Source organism: Stegodyphus dumicola, chromosome 9 (genome assembly GCF_044657685.1).
Source record: "Stegodyphus dumicola isolate Sdum_Otavi_A_Nest chromosome 9, ASM4465768v1".
Lineage (NCBI taxonomy): Eukaryota > Metazoa > Arthropoda > Arachnida > Araneae > Eresidae > Stegodyphus > Stegodyphus dumicola.
The window spans coordinates 182,786,438-182,811,408 of NC_140776.1; the positions used below are offsets into that span (position 1 = coordinate 182,786,438).

The following is a 24,971-nucleotide window of genomic DNA, read 5'->3' on the forward strand; positions in this document are numbered from 1 at the left end:
AACAAAGGTGCAAGTAGTTGTCTTAGAAAATCTTAGAATAGTACTTTAATTCGATATTGACGAATAATAGTTATCTTGTATAGAATATTATGGAGTGTATATTTTTAAAAGAAGCTGAATTGTATCCTTAATTTTACTTTGAATTGTAATAAAATGTAACTGTACATATGGTAAACTGTTCTCAAGATTCCAAATATAGTATCATATCATCACGGTATTACAGTAATTTATTATTGTACTGAGACTCCAATACCTCTTCTAACTGAGGTGCAGACCGGATATTCCATTTTTATGTCTGTATGGTATACATGCATGTATGTATATGTACGTATGTATGTATGTTCTTCGCATTGTCGAAAAACGGCGGCATATAATTCTACACTATGTACACCTTGAGTATTGAATTTTTAAATTCAATATATATATATATATATATATATATATAAGGTTTCAAATTTTAAATTACGTACAGAGGGTTTCTTTTTTAACGTTTTGTGTGTTACCTTCATTTATTAAATATCATATTCTTTGCACTTCAACCATAAAATTCAGTTCAACAGCAATGTCGCAAAATAATTTTAAAATGAGCCTATCTTTAGAATTTCCGATACACTGTTTGTTCCGCGCGCTGGAGATAAAAAGGTTTTTTTTCTCCATAGAGTGTTGCCATTGCTCGCTTTTTTTTTGATTAACAAACTAAACGATTTCAAAGCGAGCAACGGCATTACTGTACTAAAAAAAAAAAAAAAAAAAAAAAAAAAAAACATTTTTATCTCCAGCGCGCGAGACTCTGTATCGGAAATTCTAAAGATATTCTCATTTTAAAAGTATTTTGCGATATTGCTGTTGAACTGAATTTTATGGTTTGAGTACGTAGAACATGATATTTAATAAATAAAGGTAGCACACAAAACGTTAACTAAACGCCCCTTTGAACGTAATTTTAAATCTGAAACCTTTCAGTTTTTTTTTAATATTGTTATATTTGGAAGATGAATGAAAGATTTATGCCACACTAACTGGAAATTTTTCTGTGGTACAGTTGACTATTTTAGATGGAGATGCTCGTCTTAATTGTAGTAGGCTAAAAATAAAAGCTATCAAAAATGACAGAGATCCCAAAATTAGAACTTCCGCGTGTCTAGTACTATTTAACGAAACCTGGAAGCTGGTAAAAATTACCTGAAACAGCTGATAACGCGTTCAGCTGGATTGTAAAAAAATAATATTATTATTCATTAAAGAATAAATACATCATTTCATTAAGTTTAAGAAACAGTCATTCTTAATAAATAAACATAATAACAAATAAAGATACTATTAAGCTAATGAATAAACCTAAATAAACCTAAGTTTTAAAACGCAATAAACTTGAAACTAGTGTAGTGAGTTCAAAGGCTGTGGTGCAGAGGGTGGAGAAAGTGAAGCATTTGCCTCAGGTTAATAAACGAGACGATTATGGCAAATTAAAATATAATAAATTACTAAATTAATGCGAAAACGATGAAAAAAGTGTTTAGAAGGCAAAATGATTTACCGCGGGTGATTAAATCTCTCTGAGGTGAAAGCGATAAAATTTGATTACAGCGATAAGCTATTCCGAAGACAATTAAAAGATTTTACGATAGTAGATTCCCAGCTACTTTTTTTAACATCTTAAAGGCGGTATTATTAGTCCAAAGGGATTTGAATCCCGAAGAACTATTAGTTTCGTTTTGGCATTTTGCGTCGGACTCATAAATGTCGGTTCACTTTTCAAACTGTTGCCACAAAATGTTAGAGTCCTGCATTATATTTGAAGAAATTAAATAATGAAAAATCTGCATAAATGTATGTATATTTCTCGTATTGTGATAAAACAACGGTACATAGAGTCATCGAATTTTGAATAACGTAATCCTCCAACGAATATGAGCATGTGGAAGACCAAATTTGAAATTTGAAATTTGTTTTATGATCGATTTCCTATTTTTTAAAACTTTGACGAATTTTTGATTAACAAACTCAAGGATTTCAAAGCGAGCAATGGCAACGTTGTGCAGAAAAAACATTTTTATCTAAAGCGCGTGAGTCTCTGTATCGGAAATTCTAAAGATAGGCTCGTTTTAAAACTATTTTGCGATATTGTTGTTGCACTGGATGTTATGGTTTAAGTGCGAGGAACATGATATTTAGTAAAGAAAGGTAACACACAAAATATTAAAAAAGGCCCCTTTGGACGTAATTTAAAATCTGAAACATTTCAGATTTTTTTTTTTTTTTTTTTTTTTTTTACTACGCAAACTTTGTGTCCTTAACAAAATAAAAAATTGCTGCCAATTCGCTTGTGTAAAGCATATGTAACAAACCTCATGAGTATGCGAACTTCATGTCCCAGCAAAATAGAAAATTGTTGCCACTTCATTTGAGTAAACTATCTTTAACAAACTTCATGAACATGCGAAATTCAAGTTCCTAGCAAAATAAAAAATTGTCACTTCACTCGTGTAAAATATGTGCTTCAAACTTCATTAACAAAAGATCTACTGGCAAAGCCTATTCGATTGTAACTGGAAGGTCCAGAGTTCGAATCCCAAAGAAGACATTTACTGATTGCTACTACTGGTTAATCTTTGGATTATGGTAACTTGGCGATTTTTTGGCGAAAATTTGGCGACCAACTCTGCTACAGCAACCTGCTAGTTTTGTTTTGGACGCCATTTTGTTTTCACGAAATAAAGGTTTTTTTTTTTTTTTTTTTTTTTTTTAACTCAACATTTTTTCCAACAATCTGCTAGCCGAATTATGCTTATACTAGAACTTTTATGAAACATTTTATGGAAGATTAGGTGCGAAATTTGGAGAAAGTGCAGAATCGCAAACTGCTTTCCGCGTTTTTAAGAATTGTACATACACGGTATCATCCATGTACACGTCGATCTATTTTTTTTTTTTAACTCAACATTTTTTTCCAACAATCTGCTAACCAAATTACGCTTATGCTAGAACTTTTATGGAACAAAAATGCTTAATCATGACGAAGATTAGGTGTGAAATTGGGAGAAAGTGCAGAATCGCAAACTGCTTGCTGAGTTTTTAAGAATTGCACATACACGGTATCATCCATGTACACGTCGACGTATTTTCACTTTAAAAAAAAAATCTCAGAATTGCACAAAAATGGCATTGCGCACACTCTTGACTTTATCCATGTACACTCTAAAGTCCTAGCTAGTAACCTTTATCGCCTTACCAAAATGTCGCCAAACTACCTGTTACCATATTCCAAAGATTAGCCCTACTACTTTCTGGCTTCGAAAAATTCTATATGTCTTTACACGTGGCGTGCTAACAAAATGTGGTAGACGATAATTTATCATTACCTGGATTTGGTGACTGCGTTATCGTCTCAGTCAGCTTTAAATTGGGGAAGAATGTAAGGAATTTATTAATTACGATTTTTTCTTGACATCTGGCAGTGCAGTTTTGAGCAGATCTATAGAAATAGATGATATTTTATGTTTTCTGTAACGTGAGTTTCTGTGAATAAATTCTTAATCTTGTAGGACGTTCAAATGCTAAACTGGAATTTGAATACGAAGATCAGATTACAGTTATTTCCATGAAATCTTAAATTAAAAAAATTCAAATGTTTAAAATATATTTTAAAAATGTGAAGGTAAATCCTTCTTTGAAGTGTTATTGCAATCTGAAATTTCTAGAAATTATTTCTGCCCCAGATACAACTTTTAGCAAAATGAAAAAAAAAAAAAAAAAAAAAAAAAAAAAAAAAAAAAAAAGATACCAAATTTTTAGCCCAAAGGCGTTAACGAAGAACAGTTATTAATTTTGTTTCGGCATTCTGCGTCGATTCACTTTCTGCAATGCTTCACTTTTCAAACTGTTGCCACCAAATATTACAGAATTGTATTTTATTTAAAGAAATTAAATAATCAAGAATGTACATAAATGTATGCATGTTTCTCGCATTGTGATAAAAAAACGGTACCTAGAGCCATCCAATTTTGAATAAAGTAATCGTCCAGCAAATACGAGCACCTGGAAGCCCTAATTTGGAATTTGGAATTTGTTTTATAATCTATTTCATATTTTGTCAGACTTTAAACAATTTTTGATCAAGAAACTCAACGATTTCAAAGCGAGGAATGGCAACACTGTACGGGAAAGAAAAAAAAAACAAAATTTTTTTTATATCCAGCGCCCGAGACTGTGTATCGGAAATTCTAAAGATATTCTCATTTTAAAATTATTTTGCGATATTGCTGTTGAATTGAAATCTATGGTTTAAGTACAAAGAACATGATACTTAATAAATAAAGGTAACACACAAAACGTTAAAAATCGCCCCTTTGGGCATAAAGTAAAATCTGATTTTTTTTTTTTTTTTTTTTTTTTTTTTTTTTTTTTTTTAGATTTAAAATTTATAAGCTTATAGCGATAAAAGTCACGGAATATTTTAGCCTACGTGAAATTACCCGAATTTTTTAAAGTTTTTTGGGATGAGTTTGATCTCCATTAGACCAGATACTTGAAGTTATAATGTATTCAGAGTTCGATTAAGATAATCTGTGGCCTTCTGCAGACATATCTTTCAAAGGCTCTCGAAGCTCACGTTCCTTATTTTTTTAACGCGAGAATAATAGCATTATGAGGAGTTAGAAGGTGATTCCGTTTCCTTCTAAAATGTCGGTCTGAGCCTAATTGGTAACACTGATTGTTCTTCAAAAGAATTAAGTGCCGCCATTAATTTGAACTTACCTGAGACATTTAAAGAATAAATACATATTTTGCAATGCATTAAAATATTTAGTGATAGGCTCTTAGTTATATAAATGCGCAATTGCATTTTCAAATATCAATACAATTTCCCTACTCATAAATCTACCTATAAACTGTTACAAATGGAAACTCTTCAGAAAGTGTTCCTGCTGAGAGATTATGGTCATATTCTTAAAAGATGGCCATTTTGAACTTTCCTTGCAATTTTCAGACGGTTTCGTTGGATGGAGAAATATGCTTTATGCTGCAATATCGAGTACCCGTCATTTCGGCGAAGGAACGTGTGATACATGTATTTAAATTATAATTGTCCCCAAAACTTAAATATAGTTACCTTTCTGGTAATTATATTAGTTATGGAGATAATGATCCAAGAATTTCAAGAGAATGGGCTGTCAGTGACACATTATAGAGAACAAATTCCGTAATCCGGACGCGTCGGGACCTTCGGCGATTCCGAATTATAGATCATCAGTTTAAATCTGGTGGTTGTACATCTTTCACTTACAGCACTGCAGCACATCAAAGTTTACTTCAGGTATAAATAAAAGTGTTACTTTTTCAAACAAAAACTTTAAAAAGATTTAAACAGAGTATGTACAGTCAAAAGTCTTTAATCCGGACATCTCGGGACTTCGGCGATTCCGGATTATAGATCATCAGTTTAAATTTGGTAAGATGACATGCAGAAATTATACAATTAAAAATATGAAACAGTTATTTATGAAATAAAGAGCAATTATGATCTAAAAGGTATCAAAATTTACAAAAAAAATGCTTAATATTTATTTGTTTACCTTATTAAACATTTCTTTCAATGTAAGTTGTTGAATTTGCTTCCTTTTTTGTGCTAATATTTTCTCTTTAATTCTATAAACAGACATAATCTCTTGTTCAGTTACAAAGTTCCATTGTTCAAGTACTGTAATTGCTGTGTCGAGAATACCGACTAACTTGTCAATCGATTTTTTTTTTTGTTTTTGTTTTCAATAACCTCTCTGTCACTTTCTGTCGGAAGCGCACATGAGTAAACGCTTTACGCTCATGCGTAAGTTTGTGGCTTTGAGGTGTCCGGATTATAGATCATTCCGGATAATGGACGTCCGGATTACGGACTTTGTACTGTATCTTCATTAAAGAACAGACAAAACTGTATCTTCATTAAAGAAATCTAGTACGGTTTTTATTTAATTATGGCAAAGCACTCGAGGGCTATGTGTTTAAGGAGAGGCATGCCTTGGTGTGGGACGTTCTCACCCCTGACCGAACTACCAGTGCTCAGCGAATTTACCGCTCAACCGCTTGTAGAAATCTAGAGAGCCACAAGATGATTCAAGAACAAACTGAGAGCTTCCTTATAAAATCGAAAGTGGCATCATAGTTTTGGTGGGATCTTTCCATAACGGATAAATGTATTACTAGTGTCTTTATTTTTATTTGCTAATTTTATCATTCACAAGGTAGAAAGCTCCGTTAAAGAATGAACATTCTGTTCAGTTACCACACTGAACAGAATCCTCCACAAATACATGGGTCCAAATGGATTTGTTCCTAAGCCTAGACTGCGAGCTAGAGTTGTCTGTCCGGGTCATCTTCACCAACATTCATTTTCGATTCTTACCATATTTTACTGTTAAAAGATGTTTACAACTGTTTAACCAACCTGTATGTATGTACAAATCATTAGACATTTCAAAACCGGAAATCTGAAATGTCAACTATGCCCTCGCCGCAATTCTAAACAACGGATATTCCAATTGTAATTGGACGTGTTAACCACTTACACACCGAAAGCAAGTAAGGGGAGAAGGCGATAATTCTTTACATTCTTTACCCCCTTTAATGGAGCAAATGCGAAGAGGCATGAGATCGAGGTGACCAAAATGCAGGTGTTCACGAATAATGAACGCCCACATTCTAGTTATTGTATTATTGTAAATACTATCAATTGTTACAAGCAGAACTAAGAGTGCCTTTGCCAAGATTCGCGTCATGGCTCTCCCACTTAATAGTTGGACGTGCTAACCATTTAAACACCGAAAACAAGTAACGGTGAAGGCGATTATATATTCTTTATTACATATTATTTTTTTTTATTAGTAGCAGTTATTAATCACCACTTAACGAAAGAAACTTAAGAATTATTGAGCAAGGTGAATGACACTGGTCACATTTCGTTATAGAAAAACGGAAAGATAGATTTTATGCTGATAACTGCATTACCAGTGTAGAAGACAAAACAGAACTACTTGAAAGCAGTAATATATAATATATTGTTACGAATTTGTATTTATTTAGCTATTTTTAGTAGAATTATAATTAGAATTGTTTTATATCCTCATGCAATGCAGCACGAGACGTATCTTCAGAGAAAGCTAAGCTGGAAAAGTAAAAATACAAGAACACGCGCATTTAACATTTAATAAATAGATATCTCTTAATTTATATTTAAACTGAATAAATGTAATTGACTACCATGTTAGCTGTAGCCGTAATTCTACTCTTTTGCTTTCCAGAAACTTCGAGAAAACAGAAATTACCATAACTTTCTCGTGTCCCATTAAAAAGCTTTAAAATGCCGGAGAGAAACATCTCAGTTCAGTTGTTTACTTAGTTGTTGTTGTTGACTGTAGCGAATTCGCGGTGAAGCCGGATTAGCTTTCTCTGCGCTTTGGATTGCGTTCTATTTAACGTTTTAGTAGTTTAAAATATAACTACTGCGTGATATGTTCTGATACTGTACGAATATCTTTTTGTTATATTTCTTGTGATATTATATCGGACATGTGCATTCAATCTATTACGAATCCGTACGCACTCAACAATGTGATAAATGGCAATATAATATTGTTACGAATTTTGTACATAAGTAAATCATTTTAGTAAAATTGTAGTATTTTTATGAATAATGTTACATGAAATTCTTAAAAGAGACGAAGCTCTGCCGGAGAAGTAAGATTACAAGGGGCAGCTCTATTTTAGCATTAACAAATGGCTATTTCGCTAAATTGGCGAAATATCGCCAAATTGGCGACGGTTTTGGCAAGAAATTTTTCTCGCAAAACTTGACGACCATCTGCAGACATTTCGTTTCGGTTCCTGTATAACTTATTGATATAACTTATATTACTACTTATATTGATATAACTTATATTACTAACTTATATTGATATAACTTATATTACTACTTATATTGATATAACTTACATTACTAACTTATATTGATATAACTTATATTACTCGAATAACTTGTAACTGTATAGAGACCTTTAGATGCAACTTTAACCGTATATGCCTTCCAGTAATTTCGAGAAACGGAAGGTACTAGAGATTTCTCGGCGACTGTGGGAAAATTATATAAAATCGGAGAGAGCATCAGTGTCTGAGTAGTTATTAGTTGAGTTGAATTCGGAGTAGCGAGGTATTCGTGAAAGCTTCGTCTTTTAGCGCTTTGCACTGCGTTGTGTTTAACGATCTTAGTAGTTTGAAGTGTAACTTCTGATTGTGTTCTGTGATACGTAGGAGAGCTGTACGAGTGTTTTTGAGGAAAGTTCCAGAACTATAATAAATTTTATCAAGCTATTTATTCTGCGTGCATTCGATCCGTAACAAATAATAACGCACTCAACAATATATATACGTATTAAACCTGGACAGTAATCGCAGCGCAATGTGATAATTCGGTAGCAGCGTAACTTAATTATGCAATGGAAAATATACAAAATTAAAAAAAAAAAAAAAAAAAAAAGCAACTATCCAAAAAAGAATATTTGAAGAAAAATTTTGAAAAAAGATAATAAAGAAATAGTTATTATGGAAGTAAAAATAGGGCAGTATAATTAAAAAAACTGTAGAAATATTAGGTAATTTCGGAGCAGGAGAGATGAAAAATGAGCAATGCTCTCACCGGGACTCGAACCAAGGACCTCTCGAATACGCGCCGAGTGTGCTGAACGTTACACCACCAAGGAATGCTAAGAAGGCGGGAAAATACATTATATGATTCCCCTTTTAAAGGACGACTGGAGGTTAGGGTACCCAATCGAAAAATCCTGGTGGTGGAGAATTATCATCCATAACCTTTTTGAGTTCGGTCGCCACTGTAGAAAAATTAGGTATTTTTTGAAAGCAGAAGACATGAAAAATGAGCAATGCCCTCTCCGGGACTCAAGCCACGGACCTCTCCAATACGCGCCGAGTGTGCTGACCACTACACCACGAAGGCTGGTAAGAAGGCGGGAGAAATACCTTATGAACTAGAACTTTACCTTCAGCGTATATACTATAATGGGTAAATGATTTGAAGAGTTATAAAACATGTACGGAAAAACATATTTTATCTCTCAAAGGAGATAAAAAAATTTTTCAAGTTATATCAACGAAACAAAAATGGTTGTAGCTATAAAACAACTTCAAAATGGTAACGTTGTTGTTGTTGTGTCTATGATGAAGGCTGTTCGATTAGTGCCATGGGCGAAGACGACAGCCGTGGCAATCTGTAAAATATTATCATGCAGAGGTTCGGGCCTTAAACAAGACCCCAATTTTTGACAATTCAGAAAGGATGGCTGGACAATCAAAAAACGTGTGCAGTTGTCAATTCTATGTCTAGACAATTATCTGAGTTTCTGCAGGTTTTCCTACCCTTTCTATCAAGTTTTACTGCTCTGCAATGGTCATTTCTAAGCCTGACAAGGTTTTAGTTATAAGTGGATCTTCATTGATGTTATGGAGCTGGTGCTATATTGGAATTGAATATTCCTTCAATCTGTATCTAGCCATGGCGTTTGCGTCTGAGAGCGTGGCATTTACGTCATTACTACTGTTGACGTTTCGATCCTCTTTTGCCAGTTTATCTGCGTTCTCGTTACCTGTGATGCTGACATGCGTTGCAAAAATTGAAGAATACGGACGTTATCTAACTTTTGAATCTCGTTTAGGTGACATTGGATCCCGTTGGTGATCAGGGAGCTTCCATCCAGGATTACCTTTGAGCCAATGCCTGCAAGTCACCGAAGACGAGAACCTTTTGCTTGCTCAGACATTGGAAAAGATCTATACATGTCCAGTGCTCCGCTCTTGCCAGAAGCTCGCTAGTGAAGTTAAAAAGACTGTGGTTCCAGCGCCAATTTTGTGTTGATAAGAAGACTCGCCTGAGAACACTCCAGAACCCCCATTAGTGACGTGTCTCATCAGATGGTTTCGTTTGGTTTATTTAATTACAGAAAAGCTCGCGAGGGCTTTCTGCCTAAGAATATCTGCCTCCTTCGTGAAGGACCTTTCTATGGAAAACTGGCTCGTATACACATTACACATGAGGAAAACCACGGAAACGCCCATACAGCTAACCCGTCCGCGTGGAATCGAACGTCTGGAACCGATGGTGGGAGTCTCATCAGATGAACCATCTGTGTAAGCGTGTGTTCTCTTTTGGGGTAACTGTGCAACGGTCGGGATCCCTTTCAATTTAATGATATCAATCAACTTCTTTTTATTGCCTGGCTGTAACACGTTGAGCACTATTTTAGAGTTCATTGTAGGACAATCTAAATCAAATCTCGCCTAAAACGAAACAAATCTCGCCTAAAACGATTCATACATGAATGTATAGTTGCCGAAAAAATTAGATAGAATTCTTTTGAATCCAGAAGCACGTATCTCCTTGAATATTTATTTTGTTTAACCACAAAAACTGAATGTTTAAGTAAGAGAAATAATGTTTGCCGAATGCAAACATCAGCATCAGGCCTTAAACAGGTTGTGATAAAATCGGCAGGCATAATAAAAAGAGAGCAATCAACGTCTTGTACAAGGTTTTTTAAAGCAGATAAACACGCTATTTAAATTGCAATAACTCACATACGTTCATTTGATACGATATTCATTTCAATATACAACGCTCTCTTTCAACGCGGAAACGATTGACACACCAAACTGTGCAGTGATTCGCTGTAGTGGAATTTTGCGGTAATTTGCAAATGTTTCCTACTCTTGCAGTTTGAATTCGAAACAGGAAGCGTTCATATAACATGAATTACTCGGCTAATGAACTGGTCGTGGCATCGAAAGTAATGCTCATTTTTATTCCAGTTCATTATAATTAACTTAATCCATTATTATACTTCATACTTTTAGATGACGTTCATGGTCGAAATGGGTTTATGCAGCGACTGACTAACGTGAAAGAAGAAGAAATAATTATTGTGGAGAGCAGGCATAATAAAGGCACCTGCAAACGATTTAAAACATTTATTCCCTTAATCATTAAATACAGTAAAATTAAGACACAATAACACGCCGAATAAATACTAATTCAGAAGTCAAACAACAAAAATCAGCGTTATACCTACAAAATTTTCACAGGACTAGTTTCGATGGTTTTACCGAACCATCATCTTCAGCTGCAAAACCGCAAATGAACAAGATAGGAAATAATGATTAGATAAGATAAGAAAGCCTGGACAAGAATAAGGAAGTGGCGCCATCTGTTGGCGAAACCTGAACTAAAACAGTAAAATTCTTGTAAACCGAACTTCGCTTAGCTTAAATAGTTGAGAAAACTAATATTGAACCACTAAGTAATCATCCAATAAGATAATCAGCTCATTGATAAAGTAATATTCAATCAGAAATCAGATAAAGAGAGATCAAAGTCAGAAAGATCATATAATATTCTAAAACATATAATAATTAATATTGTTGCGTGCGTACGGGTTCGTTATGAAATGAATGCACAAGTCCGATGAAAAATGAACAAAAATTTATTATTATCACAACAAAAATGCTTAAATTTTCTCAAATTATCATGCAGTATTACAATATCTCACAGTAGTTATCTTTTAACTACTCAAATGTCCAATAGAACGTAATTCAAAACAGCTAAAGAACGCTAATGCGCGAATTCGCTACAATCGACAAGAGCAGTTTTCTAAACAACAACAAACTAAACAACTACTACAAACTGAGATGTTTTCCTCCTTTTATAAGATTTTAAAATCACGCGCTAGAATTTTCCAGTACTTTCTCGAAATCAAAAAGAGATATTTATTTATTTAATGCATGCGCTCTTGTATTTTCAATTTTCCGGTTTAGCTTTCTTTTAATATTCGTCACGCGCTGCACTACGCGAGAAATAAAACCATTTAATTTATAGTTGAACTAACATTAGCTTTTTAAATACCAAATTCGTAACAATATAACATTTTTAGGTACTTTTCCGTTTCGCCGGCGCAAATCTCGCCAAGCAGACTTTATTGGCGACAACATACAGTATACACATAAAAAATATTTAAAAAATGTCAGTTCTAAGAATTCATTTTTTGAAGGCATAAACATTTTAATATCGCTTAAAATTTTATAAAAAGCCAATAAATAAAGACAATAAATTTGTAAAAAGACATTAATTTAAGAATTTACTATGTTACATGGTTCAACATCCTAATTCGCCGGTTCATATCACGTGACCCCAAGCGATCTCATCTCACGTAAACTACTCTACAAAAATCTAATGCTCTCAGTAATCATCTACATTAATTTAAAGTTAAATCTTAATGTGGAACACAAGTTTAAATGCAAGAAATATTTCAATTCGTACGAATAGCTTACTCAGAAATTATGTAAAACTGCAGTGCTTTACTTCGCTAATGCATTCTCATTAGAATGGATGAATTTAACCCTTGACTTTACCTTTTCTATATTTTCGGCTTCGGGTAAGCGCTGTGATTGCATTCTAATTCACTTAATTACCGAAAATGGCCTTAGACATAAAACTGAACTATCTGATAAAAATTCTATGTAATTATATACCAGTATTGAAAGAAACAATCAATCTGATAAGAAACAGCTGCGACTTGTTTTGAAAATGAGGCGTAAAAGGTTTCCAGCGAGAATATTCCGTTTGGCATCGGTTGTACCATTATTGGCGACTTTATCGCTTGCGCCGGCAAAACGGAAAAGTACCCATTTTTAATATATCATCTTTATAAAGTAATATTAATTATTATCTTATAAGTGAAATTAAAAGATAATAAGAATTAGTAAGACAAAGTAATATGCATTTAGTACTTGCATGCGAATTAATATAACAGCTTCTTAGAAACTGCGTACTATAGCGCATTATCTTCTTGTAGTGTTTATGCTAACGAATAAAATTAAAAAGAGTAAATAAATTAGCAACCAATTTAATTTTATTTGGCTGATTAAGCGATTCCGATAAGTAGTGTTTCAAATAGCTCAAGTCCGGATAATTAGAGTTCTGCTCTGCTGCACTGCTGAGTTTAGGGGAGGAGGAATGTTCCTGAGTGACATTCCTTATAAATAAATCACAGTAAAGATTTTTTTTTATTAACTTCTGAGTAATTCCATATGTTAATTACATCTGGAACAACAACCATAGTTAAGTGAGTACTATAATAATAAATTTCAATGGTATTTAGAGTTATTCAGTATTTTTCTCTGGAATCAACCAGTAGCTGGGCGGATAAGACCGCTGAACACTGATAATTCGAACCAGGATGAAATCTCGGGGAATGGGCTGTTGTACGGTTTTTCGTAGTTTTTCAAATGCATTATAAGTGACGCAACTATAAGACAGTTCCCATTAGAAAGTCCTCCCTCCCTTCCCTAGCCCCACATAGCCTGTGCTTCGCATTGTTTTAGTGGTCTTCAAATTGTGGTTGGTGGGGACCTAAGGTTCCATGCTACTTCTCTGGAAATTCCGCGCAAGTTAAAATCAAACTTTGAGAAATTTTTCAATGTCTCGTAAATCCAAAATCTAAAACAATAAATTAAATAATATACACTTTTTTTCCCATTCTTACCTTAATCACTATGAAGTAGGCTTTTATACAGAAAATTATAATAATAAAATGTTTTTTTTTTTTTTCTCTTTTTCTACATAATTGAACTCAACATTGGTACATTTCCAATACTTTTTTATTCTTACTTTTCTGACGACATAAGAAATCTTGGGGGTGGGGTGGGGGAAGAACTTATAGTTTTTGAGTTTATTGAGCTGAGAAAGTTTGAAGATTATTGGCTTGATCAATTAAGCAAGCCTAACCAAATTTTGTTCTGCGTACGTAATTAGAATTTTAAACTTAAGGGCACCTTGAAAATATTTGTATTTCAATGCATAGTTAGCTGCTTTCATCTGAACTAAATTTGGTGCACAAATTATTGCAGATACATGAAGGAATCTAAAATGTCTTTCTTAACAAGTAAAACGCAAAAGAAATTTAGAATCACATTCGTTTTATACAAAAATCTGAAATGCATTTCGAGAGAACGTTTTATAAATTCCCTGTTCATCAGCGAGTAGAAATATTCTAACCTTTTCTTTAACATTTGCGTTGTGGAGGAGAAAGATGTATGCAATAATTCCTCAACATTTACAGAGTCTTTCTGTAAAATTGCTGTCAGTTTAGTTATTCAGTTTTTAATTAGAAGTGAAATTTTACGAGCTAATTTGATACGTGAAGCAAAATTTCGTTTATCCGAAATTATCGTGATGAAACCATTTCGGATAATGCTATCCACCGGTTAATCAATGATAATTATTTTTCGGCCGGTTTAAGGTGCAAACAAGTAAAGGAAAATTTCTCATAGCCTGTATCCGGTTAACCGGTAATATCAAAATAACGTCCCTTTGAAAGCCTTAATTTAAATAATAACGGAATAATAATTTAAATAATAACGGCCTAATAACAGATAAAAATTATATAATGGTTTAAAAATCTGAAGATTTAAATGTGGCAAACATTTATATGATGCTTCCGAAGTCAAACGTAACAACTTTATCCAAACAATGGATCAAGGAATTATGACGTAGCAAGCTTTATCCAATCAATGGATTAGGTAGTTCGGTCCGAGGTTCGAATCCCGCGAACGGGCTGGCTGCATGGGCGTTTTCGTGGTTTTCCCCATGCGTAACGTATATACGAGCCACTTTCCCTTAGAAAGTCCTCCACGAAGGCATCCCTCCCCTTAGGCAGATAGCCCTCAAGGCTTTGCCGTAATTAAATAACCTAACCTAACCTAACCAATCAATGGATTAAGGAATTATGATGTAGCAAGCTTTATCCAACCAATCGATCAAGGAATTATAACGTCTTAAGCTTTATCCCACCAATGGATCGAAGAATTATAACGTAGCAAGCTTTATCCAACCAACGGATCAAGGAATTATAACGTAACAAACTTTATCCAACCAATGGATTAAGCAATTATAATGCAGCAAGCTTTATCCAACCAATGGATGAAAGAATTATAACGTAGCAAGCTTTATCCAACCAATGGATCAAGGAATTATAACATAGCAAGCTTTATCCAATCAATGGATTAAAGAATTATAATGCAGCAAGCTTTATTCAACCAATGAATCAAGGAATTATAACGCAGCAAGCTTTATTCAACCAATGGATCAAGGAGTTATTTAGAATATAAAGACGAACTTGCACTGATGTGTGAATATTGAAGATGAACAATGATTTTCAACCAAACTTCATACTTGAAAGACGCTAGATTAACTTTATCTCTTGCTTGGAAAGATGTAAAGAACATTACATTACGTCTCTGGTGACGTAAATTGTGGTTTATGATCATGTTCGCAGATAACGAGACGAGTCACGAAGATTTGCTCGGTTTAAAATCTATTCGGCGCCCGTAGTCGGCATTTTCGATTTAGTTAGTACATGTTCAAGAGAAGGTTAGCTTAAGTGAAAAGGAAGTGTAGATTCGTATGGATGTAGATAACTTTGCTTCCGTCACAATCTGTCAAGATGATGACGAAATAATGGGATTTGTTCTGGGACAGCAGAAGGTTGGCGAAGCGGAGAGGGAGGCTGAAGATCGAGACGACTTTCAGAGCTAGGAAGGTACTATGACCGAAAAAATGCCCACAGAAAAAAAGCCCACACAGAAAAAAGCTCACTTGGAAAAATGCTCACATAGATATATGCTCACACGGGAAAATGCTCACATAGATTTACGCTCACATGGAAATAAGCCCACTGATAAATAAAATACGTAGTAAAATCCTTACATTAATCAATCAATAAATTAATCGATTTGAACATTGTACACCTACTTGAATTTTTCAAAGAAAAATCATTTAAATTACGAAAACATCTATGATGTATACGAAAACATCCTACGAAAACATCTATATACACATAAGTATATATAGATGTTTTCATAGATATAACATCTATGAAAACATCTATATATACTTATGTGTATGTATAATTTATGTGTAGATTCAGTTGCTATATAAGATTAACAAATGGACTGTTTTGAATTAGGAAAAAGAGAGGAGGAAGGAAGAAAAATGAAACAGAACATACAGTGAAAAATTATTACAATTTTAATTGTTAAAAAAATAAAATAATAGTAAATATAAGTTACACTTATTATAATATAAACATTTAGAAGAATAGCAAATATAAATAATTATTTTATTTAAATTACGTAAAATACCTTATCATACATAAATCATAAACATATATTTCAATAAGTTATAAATACATAAAATTACTGAATATTGGCTAATATCTGTAAATATCTAATTTTATCATCGATTTCATCATAGTTTCTTACATGATTCGCGATTACTAAATGTAAGTTTTCATATTTTCTTTTTTTTTTTTAACTTCAGTACGGCCTGTATTTACAATAGCTAATAATAAACGTTGACGAGCTAAATCTTTTTTCAGTCCGTCAAATAAAATCCACATACTGGGATGGCTACAATTAAATAATGAATTTAGTACCTTATGAAAGCTTTCGTAACGATTTATGGTTTAAGGAGACCTTTCTGAGGCTGCTTCATAATGATTCCACACTTCGATTGGAAACTGTGGTCTTCTAGAACGTTTTTGGTTCCAAACTTAAATAACTACATTCAAACATCAGTTCCTATAGATACACATCAAAAGTATGCAAAAATAGAGTAAAAAAAAAACTTAACTATTGGCAGTTACAAGAATAAAGATGTTGTACAGGGGCTGTGGTATAAAATATTACAGTACATGCAAAAGTTTACTATAGCTTTCATTCTTTTATATACCGCCTCTGAAAAGGTTGATGTGAGCATTTGTCCAATAATTTTTTCAAATGATTAAATAATTTTTCGTTTAAAAATTAAGTAGGTGTACGATTAAGACACAAAGCAATAGCTATTGACAGGGGCTTTTCACCCAACATTATTAATCAAGCAGTTAAAAAATTCTCATCTCAACACACTAAAAGGCACACTCTTGTTTTAGGAGATTATAAAAATTCTGTTGTCATTCACTTCTTTCCATCAATTAGCTATAAAGTTGCACATATTTTGCAGAAATTTAACTTTCGGGTCATTTATTCTCCCATCCATAAAATTCCGAGTTCCATACTCAAGGACCCCATTCCGGATATGAATTCCTGGGCTATTTATAGGATTCCTTGCCAGTGTCGTTTAATTTATATTGGCCAAACTAAGAGAGCCTTAAAATTTCGCATCAAGGAACATGAGGCATATGTTAGAAAAAAGTAAACACAGAAGTCTTCTGTTGCCCAACATTGTTGGTCCGAAAATCACTTTCAATATTTCTGCTGCCAAAATTGTTCAAAAAACATCTTCCATTGGAGAACTGGATTTTCTAGAGGCATTTCACATTCAAAAAAATCTTTCTGTTCTAGTTAACGATCCTAATTCCAATCCATCTTTGCCTTCGGCCTTTAAAGAAATTATGTTTTAGTTCTGGTTTCATCAACAGATGGCGCCACTAGCTTATTTTCTGTGCAGGCTTTCTTATCTTATCTAATCATTATATCCCATCTCGTTCATTTGCGCTTTTGCAGCTGAGCATCAGCTGAGGATGGTGGTTCGGTAAAACCATCGAAACTAGTCCTGTGAAAATTTGAAAATATAACGCTGATTTTTGTTGTTTGACTTCTGAATTAGGTGTACGATGTTCAGACCGAGCATCCATGTCAGCATATATCTATGTGAGCTTTTTACGTGTGAGCTTTTTTCTGTGTGGGCTTTTTTCCTGTGAGAATTTATACCTGTGAGCATTATTCTTGTGGGCTTTTTTCCTAGAACCGAAAGGTACGTGGAAGGACGCTGCGAAGGATTGCAAATTCTTATAAATTTTGTTGAAAAATGCTCACCTATATCAGCACATGATATTATGAAGCTTCGGTGTATACACAGCGAATTTTTAAAACTATGGCAACAATCTTCTAAGTAGGCAGACATTCGAAATTATATGTCACCACACTAAGAAGTCCGTACCTTTCATGTGATAATAAATGGTAATTTAAAAATGTTGTTTAATTTTGTTTCTCTGAAAACGTGTCAGCGTGTTTTAATTTTAAATATTCTGTACGATTTCCGATATATTTATTTAATTGTGGTCGATAGTTCAAAGAAGACAATCGACGAGCTTCGCATGGTGCAATTTCAACAGCTGGCATCGCAAAATCTGAACAAGTAAGTTCTAGAAATATATATTCAATTATTCACGAAATATATATTCAGTTATAAGACTCCTATCCGTTCCTGTTTCCTTCACACCTTACAATATGTATTTTTTATTTACTTAAAGTAATTTTTTTAAATATTATTTTAGTTCTGTTTTGCGCCTTAAATGCAGTTTAACATCAACTGTCCCTGATCCTAATCTTCCTTTGGGTTCAAAACTTGCCACTTGGTTGGCTGCATGTACGTTTTCATATTTTCCCTTCTGAATATGAACTATTTTCTCTTGGGAAATCCTCCATAAAGGCACTCCCTCCTCTTAAATACAATTTTCTTAAGTACTCCTCCTAAGTACCTTGTCGTAATCTATTAAACAGTACAATTTTCGCAAAAATCTCTCGTTTCAATGTACATCATTTTCAAGACTAATGCTATTTTTACATGCAAATTTGCAGCTATGCTGTATAATATATGTAACACATAATCTATAATATAACGTAACAAGCTAATTACCATGGCAGCCACCGGTGATTGACACTATGCTTTCCTTTCGAACCGCGTCAGTCACCGGTGACTGACGCTTTATATCCGTTTCGGATCGCCACCAGTAACTGTCAGTATATATTTTATTCAGCCCGCGTCAGTCACTACTGACTCAGGATACTTACAATTTAAAAAATTACATTCATCTATCAAATTCTAAACTGATTTCCGGCCTTTAGCATTCTGCGCACACATTCCATTGAAAAATCTGCTTATTTCGATCCCCTCTACCAGGCTTTGCATTTTTTCACCATCCTATATAATATCTATAAGCTACAAGTTTTAATACATAGAAGAATTACATATTATTTTACCCTCGCCAGTACTGGAACAACGCATCTTCTATTATTACTTTAGAATAGGCACTTCAAGATCATTTCTCCCCTTCTATCTTCTGACTTACCTCTTAGCCATGGTAACGAATGTTGCGGAAGACGGTCCAATGGTCCAATTTCCTAAAATCCGCTCATCCTGTATACACGGTCATGAAGACACACATTACGATTGAAATGAAGACGGGATTCTTATAACCTTCAAGCGCTTATTTTAAAGAAATGGAGTACAACAGGGAGTCTAGCGTTACCATTTACACCGTGACAGCACGTTTAGAGGAATATGGCAATTCCTTACAGTCTTCTCCATCTAAAGGGAAGACTGGGGACAGGCACAAGATCGATTTGATGACGAATTATCGTTTACCACAGTTTAGTTCTGTGTATAATTTTAGAATTTTACGAGCAAGAAACGTAAGAATTCTTCGAACGCCGAAATTTCAACCACAGATTCTGCACTTGCTAGCTAGACATGCTAACTGCTTACACCACGAAAACACACAAGGGGATGATGCGGTAATTGGTAATTTGTCAGAATAATTCTGAGCTTCACTGGACTTCGCTGAGAAAATACCTACAATCCTAAAACTTCTGTGCACGCATTTGTGTATTTTTAAGTCCTACAGTTTTTGTTGGAATAAAATAAGATACCAAGCTTTGAAATTCCTTCATTCCCATTTGGCAAAAACGACTTTAGCCTACAAGAAAAAGACAGCACTATTATCCGAATTTCTTGAATGTCTGAATGGGTGAGGCCAGCCAGTTATTCCGGACACTTAACTTTCTAGTGCACTTCAAAATGCCACTTCTAATTAAAGCATGTTTTGGAATATTTTTAAAAATAAAGTACGGATATTCATCGGATACAAGACAATTGGTAAACTGATTTCGAATGCTCCAAGTCCCTAGATTTTATAACTGCATTATCTTACATCATTTACCGTCGACAGCTGTTTACTATATAAATGTATAATATAAATGTGCCTTCTCACAAAGGTCAGCACAAACCCTCGACATTCTTCATGACAAGGAGTCACAAGCGCCTGTCATTGGCAAGAGCCTTGAGCACTATGTAAGTGACAGCCTGACTTTAGCTCTGTTCAGCCTCCAATTTTGAAGGACAGCACCCCGGGGAAGGGACGGGTCGGAGGGTATCCCACCCTTCTTCCCCTTCCACCGACGACTCGAGAGGACTTCTGGCTCATCGTATATTTAGAAGGTACCCATGCCGCATATACAATATATATGAACAAACATCCATGTCTTCTCCAAAATTCGAACCCAGGCCCTTCCGTACGGTAGTTACAGTAACTAACCACTACCCCGGTTGAGTAGCTATTATTATTTACGTGTTCCGTCCTAAGGCATTACGCGGAAAGGAGGGCTGCCTTCGTGGTGGACGTTTTAAGGGAAATTGGGCCGTATTAACACGTTACACATGGGAAAAACAACGGAAACGCCCAAGCAGCAGCCCGTTCACGCGATTCGAAAAAGCCTCGTTTGGGTGGCTAGACTACTGCTCAAATGCATTCATGAGCGATAGTTAATAAGTTCGTTTTTCCACCGATGCAACACTTTCATAAGTTGTAGAGTTCCTCACTTCGGAATTTTAAGTTAATGTTGGAAGTGAAGAACTTAAGAACTGATAAGCGAATAATCGCTTGCGTTCGGTGACAAGAAACGGCAGGATAGAAGGGTAACTAACCCTTTATTATTCCAATAAGATTTAACAAAACTCCGCCTGGGAGTGTACAAGCAAAGCCCGCACTTGGACTTGAACTTAAAAGACTAAGAATTGAACTAAAACTAAGATTAACTAAAGAAGTATACCCGAAGCTATCAAGGTTCAAATCGAGCTGGCCCCTTAACTTATCTGACTACGAAGCTTAGCAAGGGCCTGAGTACGGCCGAGCGTAATAACAGCTTTGAGAGAGAGAGAGAGTGGCCAAAAAGGCAGACGCGCGTAAATCAGAAACTCTGATTCTCTCTGACTCAGTAAGTAACTTCGTGGTTTAAATACCGCTCCTCCTCATTAAATATTCAGCAAGATTCCAAAAGTAGGTTCTGGCCGGAAGTAGTAAGTTGAAATTAAGAATTTGACAGGAAAGGAACTTTAACTTAAAACTTAACTGTTAATAAAATTAACATAATCCTTACAGTGTTATTACAAACCACCAAAAATTTTGACTGACTTTGATGGAAATTTTCACTTTTTCTTCAGGCGAATAATTTGAGCTTTTTCACGAGTTATTTCACTTCCTTCTATCGTAAGAGAAATAACTAAATCTGATTCAACATACTCAACACGGTAGATAGGATGACCTTTGTAAACACGTGACAAATAAAGTTACCGAAAAGTCTCTCGTCTGCTTCCTCGGAAAGACTTACTTTCTTACGGAAGAATACGGGAGCATGCGCCAGCGATTTCCTTCCAAAGCGCCCAACTACATATTTCCTAAGTTTGCAATTTAACAATAACATGCCTCGTGCCTTTCTGGCTTTGTCGGAGGGCCATAGAGATCCCGGGCTCTTACTTCCTCCCAAGCTATTAGTATCCACTGGCGCACTTCCTGGCGGGAAGACCTTTGGATACTTGCAAAGGGGCAGATGTTGAATGGTAGGGGGCAGAAGCGTACAGCTCATGTTGTTATTGACCGTTGTTGAACACTGAGGGAGCTGTTTATTGTTGACGTCACGTAGGTAAGTCCAGAAGAGTGACTTGTATTCTCTTAAGAGCCATCTGCGGTGACAGGATCCAGATGCAACATGGAAGAGACCAGAGGATAAACATACGTTTGCGATCCGCTGGTTGAATACCATGTTTACGTTTTATGGATACTTTTGATTACAGTCAAAAACAGCAGAACTAATGATAAAGTTGTAAAATTGATTAAAAAAACAACAAAGTTTATTAGTAATATTTTAAAAATAACTAAAAAAAAAATCTGAAAGGTTTCAGATTTTAAATTACGTCCAAAGGGGCGTTTTTTTTTTTTTTTTATCGTTTTGTGTGTTACCTTTTTTTTTTTTTTTTTTTTATTAAATATCACGTTCTTTGCACTTAAACCATAAAATTCAGTTCAATAGCAATGTCGCAAAACAATTTTTAAATGAACCTATCATTAGAATTTCCGATACACAATTCCGCGCGGTGGAGATAAAAAGTTTTTTTTTTTTTTTTTTTTTTTTCCCGTAGAGTGCTGCCATTGATCGCTTTCAAATCGTTGAGTTTGTTAATCAAAAATTCGTTAAAGTTTTACAAAATATGAAATCGATCATAAAATAAATTCCAAATTTTAAATTGGGTCTTCCGCATGCCCATATTCGTAGGAGGATGACGTCATTCAAAATTCGATGGCTCTATGTACCGTTGTTTTATCACAATGCAAAAAACATACATACATTTAGGCAGATTTTTCATTATTTATTTTCTTCAAATATAATGCAGGACTCTAACATTGGGTGGCAACAATTTGAAAAATGAAACGGACATTTATAGTGATTCAACGCAAAATCGCAAAACGAAAACAATAGCCCTTCAGGAACAAAGCCCCTTTGGACTAATAAACATGAATTTACTATGACTTGCAGAATAAGTTTCATAAAAGTAAAACAGTTATGATGAATAATAGACGGGATAAAATGTTCTTAGCAAGGCTAAATAGGCTACTTTGCAAAAAAGATATTTAATAAATTTTTAAGCGATTTACAAGAACTAGAGGTTCGTGGCTAAATGGTGGTTCTCGTCTCTTGACATTTTTACTTCTTTGCACGAAAGTATGAATGAAGTATCGCAATCGCGAAAAAACTGCAGGAATTTCAACAGAAATATCGATTTTGGCCGCTCTCGTATCCATCTCAACGATTTTTTTTGCATGATATCTGTACGTATGGATAGCATTTAAGGTATTTCTCCCGCCTTCTTAGCCTGCCTTCGTGGTATGGTGGTCTGCAAGCTGGGCGTGTATTCCAGAGGTCCGCGGTTCTATTCCCGGCGAGGCCTTTGCATATTTTTCATCTTTCCTGCCTCCAAAATAAATAAATAAATAAATAATAAAATAATAATAACTTGTGTCTCTACAAGTGGCGCCCGAACTAAAAGGGTTGTGGATTATGACTCTCCACACCCCGGATTTGGTGATTGGGTCCCCCATAAAACCCCAGTCGCCCGCACGTATTCCAAAGGTCTGTGGTTCAAGTCGCGGCGAAAGCCTTGCATTATTTTCATCTTTTGTGCTTCCAAAAAATTACTTAATGTGTCTACAAATATTATGTTTAAGATATTTTGAGTTTTTATGTACTTTTGCCTTGACGCGAAGTGAGTAATGAGTTGATTGAATAAGAAATATATATCTAATGAAATTCGAGGAAATAAGTTTAAATAAAGTGCAGCAAAAAATGCGTCTAATTTAATAAAGCGTACAAGGAAGTCACGTGGTGTCCACATCAGGACATTATTTTTCAGTATCACAGGTTGAAATAATGCTGACGTTAATTATGTACAGTATTTCATGAAACTACTTAACAATTCATTATTTTTTTATTTACAGTTAAAACATATAAACTCACATTTTATACAAAACACAATGAATTGAAACAGTGTTTTGTATAAAATGTCAGGATTTTGTTTGTTTTTCCGAAAAAAAAAAAAAAAAAAAAAAAAAAAAAAAAAAAAAAAAACCCTGCGAACTTTAAAAAAAAAACAACAACAAGAACTTAAAAAATTTTTTGTTGATTAAAAACAAATACTGAAACTGCGGAAATAAAACTAAATGAATGCATTTGAGTTATTTGTCGATTTAATAATACAGTTTATGAATAAAATGTAAAATTAAAACATTCAGGTTCTTCCTAACACGAAGAAACCATTTCCCCTTTTTTTTCTCCATAGAAGAAAGATCAGTGCTTCCTGCTGTAAAAATTATAAAAATATACAGTAACCTAAAGATACTGCTTGCCAATGAAAGTTCAAGACTATGGCCCAGTTTTGAAGAAACCTATGTAAAACTAAGTTTAATATTTTTTTCTTGCTTCTGCTTTGACCTTTTAAAACAAAAATTTCGGAAAAAAAATATAAGCATATAAAAAAATTTTTAAATACCATAGGAAGATCTGAAACCGCCTTGAAAGTGAAGCTTCGGGATACACAGGTAACAACATACGTTAGATTAGGAAAAAATTAGAAATTAATTATGATAAATACATTATATTAATATATACGCATTTTATGATATGTGAAAGATTTTTAGGATGGCAAATATTAGCGGAAAAAAATAATAGAGCGGCGAAAAAATTTGTGAAATTCCATAAAGATAAATCTTAATACAAGTTTGTCATAAGTAGCAAATTTCGGAAAAATCGCATGACTTGGCAACAGTCCTTCTGTCCTAAAACTTCATCAGCGATTTTAATATCTTGCTGCTTCTAATATTTTAACAAGTGCAAAGCAAAGTTAATATTTAATACATTGCAGTACGCTCCCTTCTCTGAAATTACTATCCAGCACTTTTGATTCTGCTTCTAAAGCAGGACTGACAATTTGACGCATTAAATCGTAGTCCACGCCGATGACAGAACGCAATCTCATCACTAAGCTGTGATATGTGTGAGAAACGAGCACCCTGAAACTTCCTGTGAATTTGTAACACAGATGTGGAAACTGGGAAGACTCGCCTTCATTTTAGATATTAGAGCAGCATATATATTATTACTTAGTAATAAGTACCGGAAATGATTCGATAACAGGGGAGCTTTCAGTTTATTTTTCAATATTTATTACATACCTTTATCACTTATTTACTTAAAGTAATCCTCTCTGTCTGCAAAAGTTTTGTGCGGTGTTTTTTCTAATTCCTCAG

At 34.3% G+C, this 24,971-nt stretch overlaps 1 protein-coding gene across 2 annotated transcripts in view; it reads right to left on the reverse strand.

Moving 5' to 3' along the window:
- The window catches only part of LOC118187135 (hormone receptor 4-like), a 310,713-nt gene that overhangs the window by 170,714 nt on the left and 115,028 nt on the right, over positions 1–24,971 (reverse strand). The gene's annotated exons all lie outside the window — the stretch shown is intronic.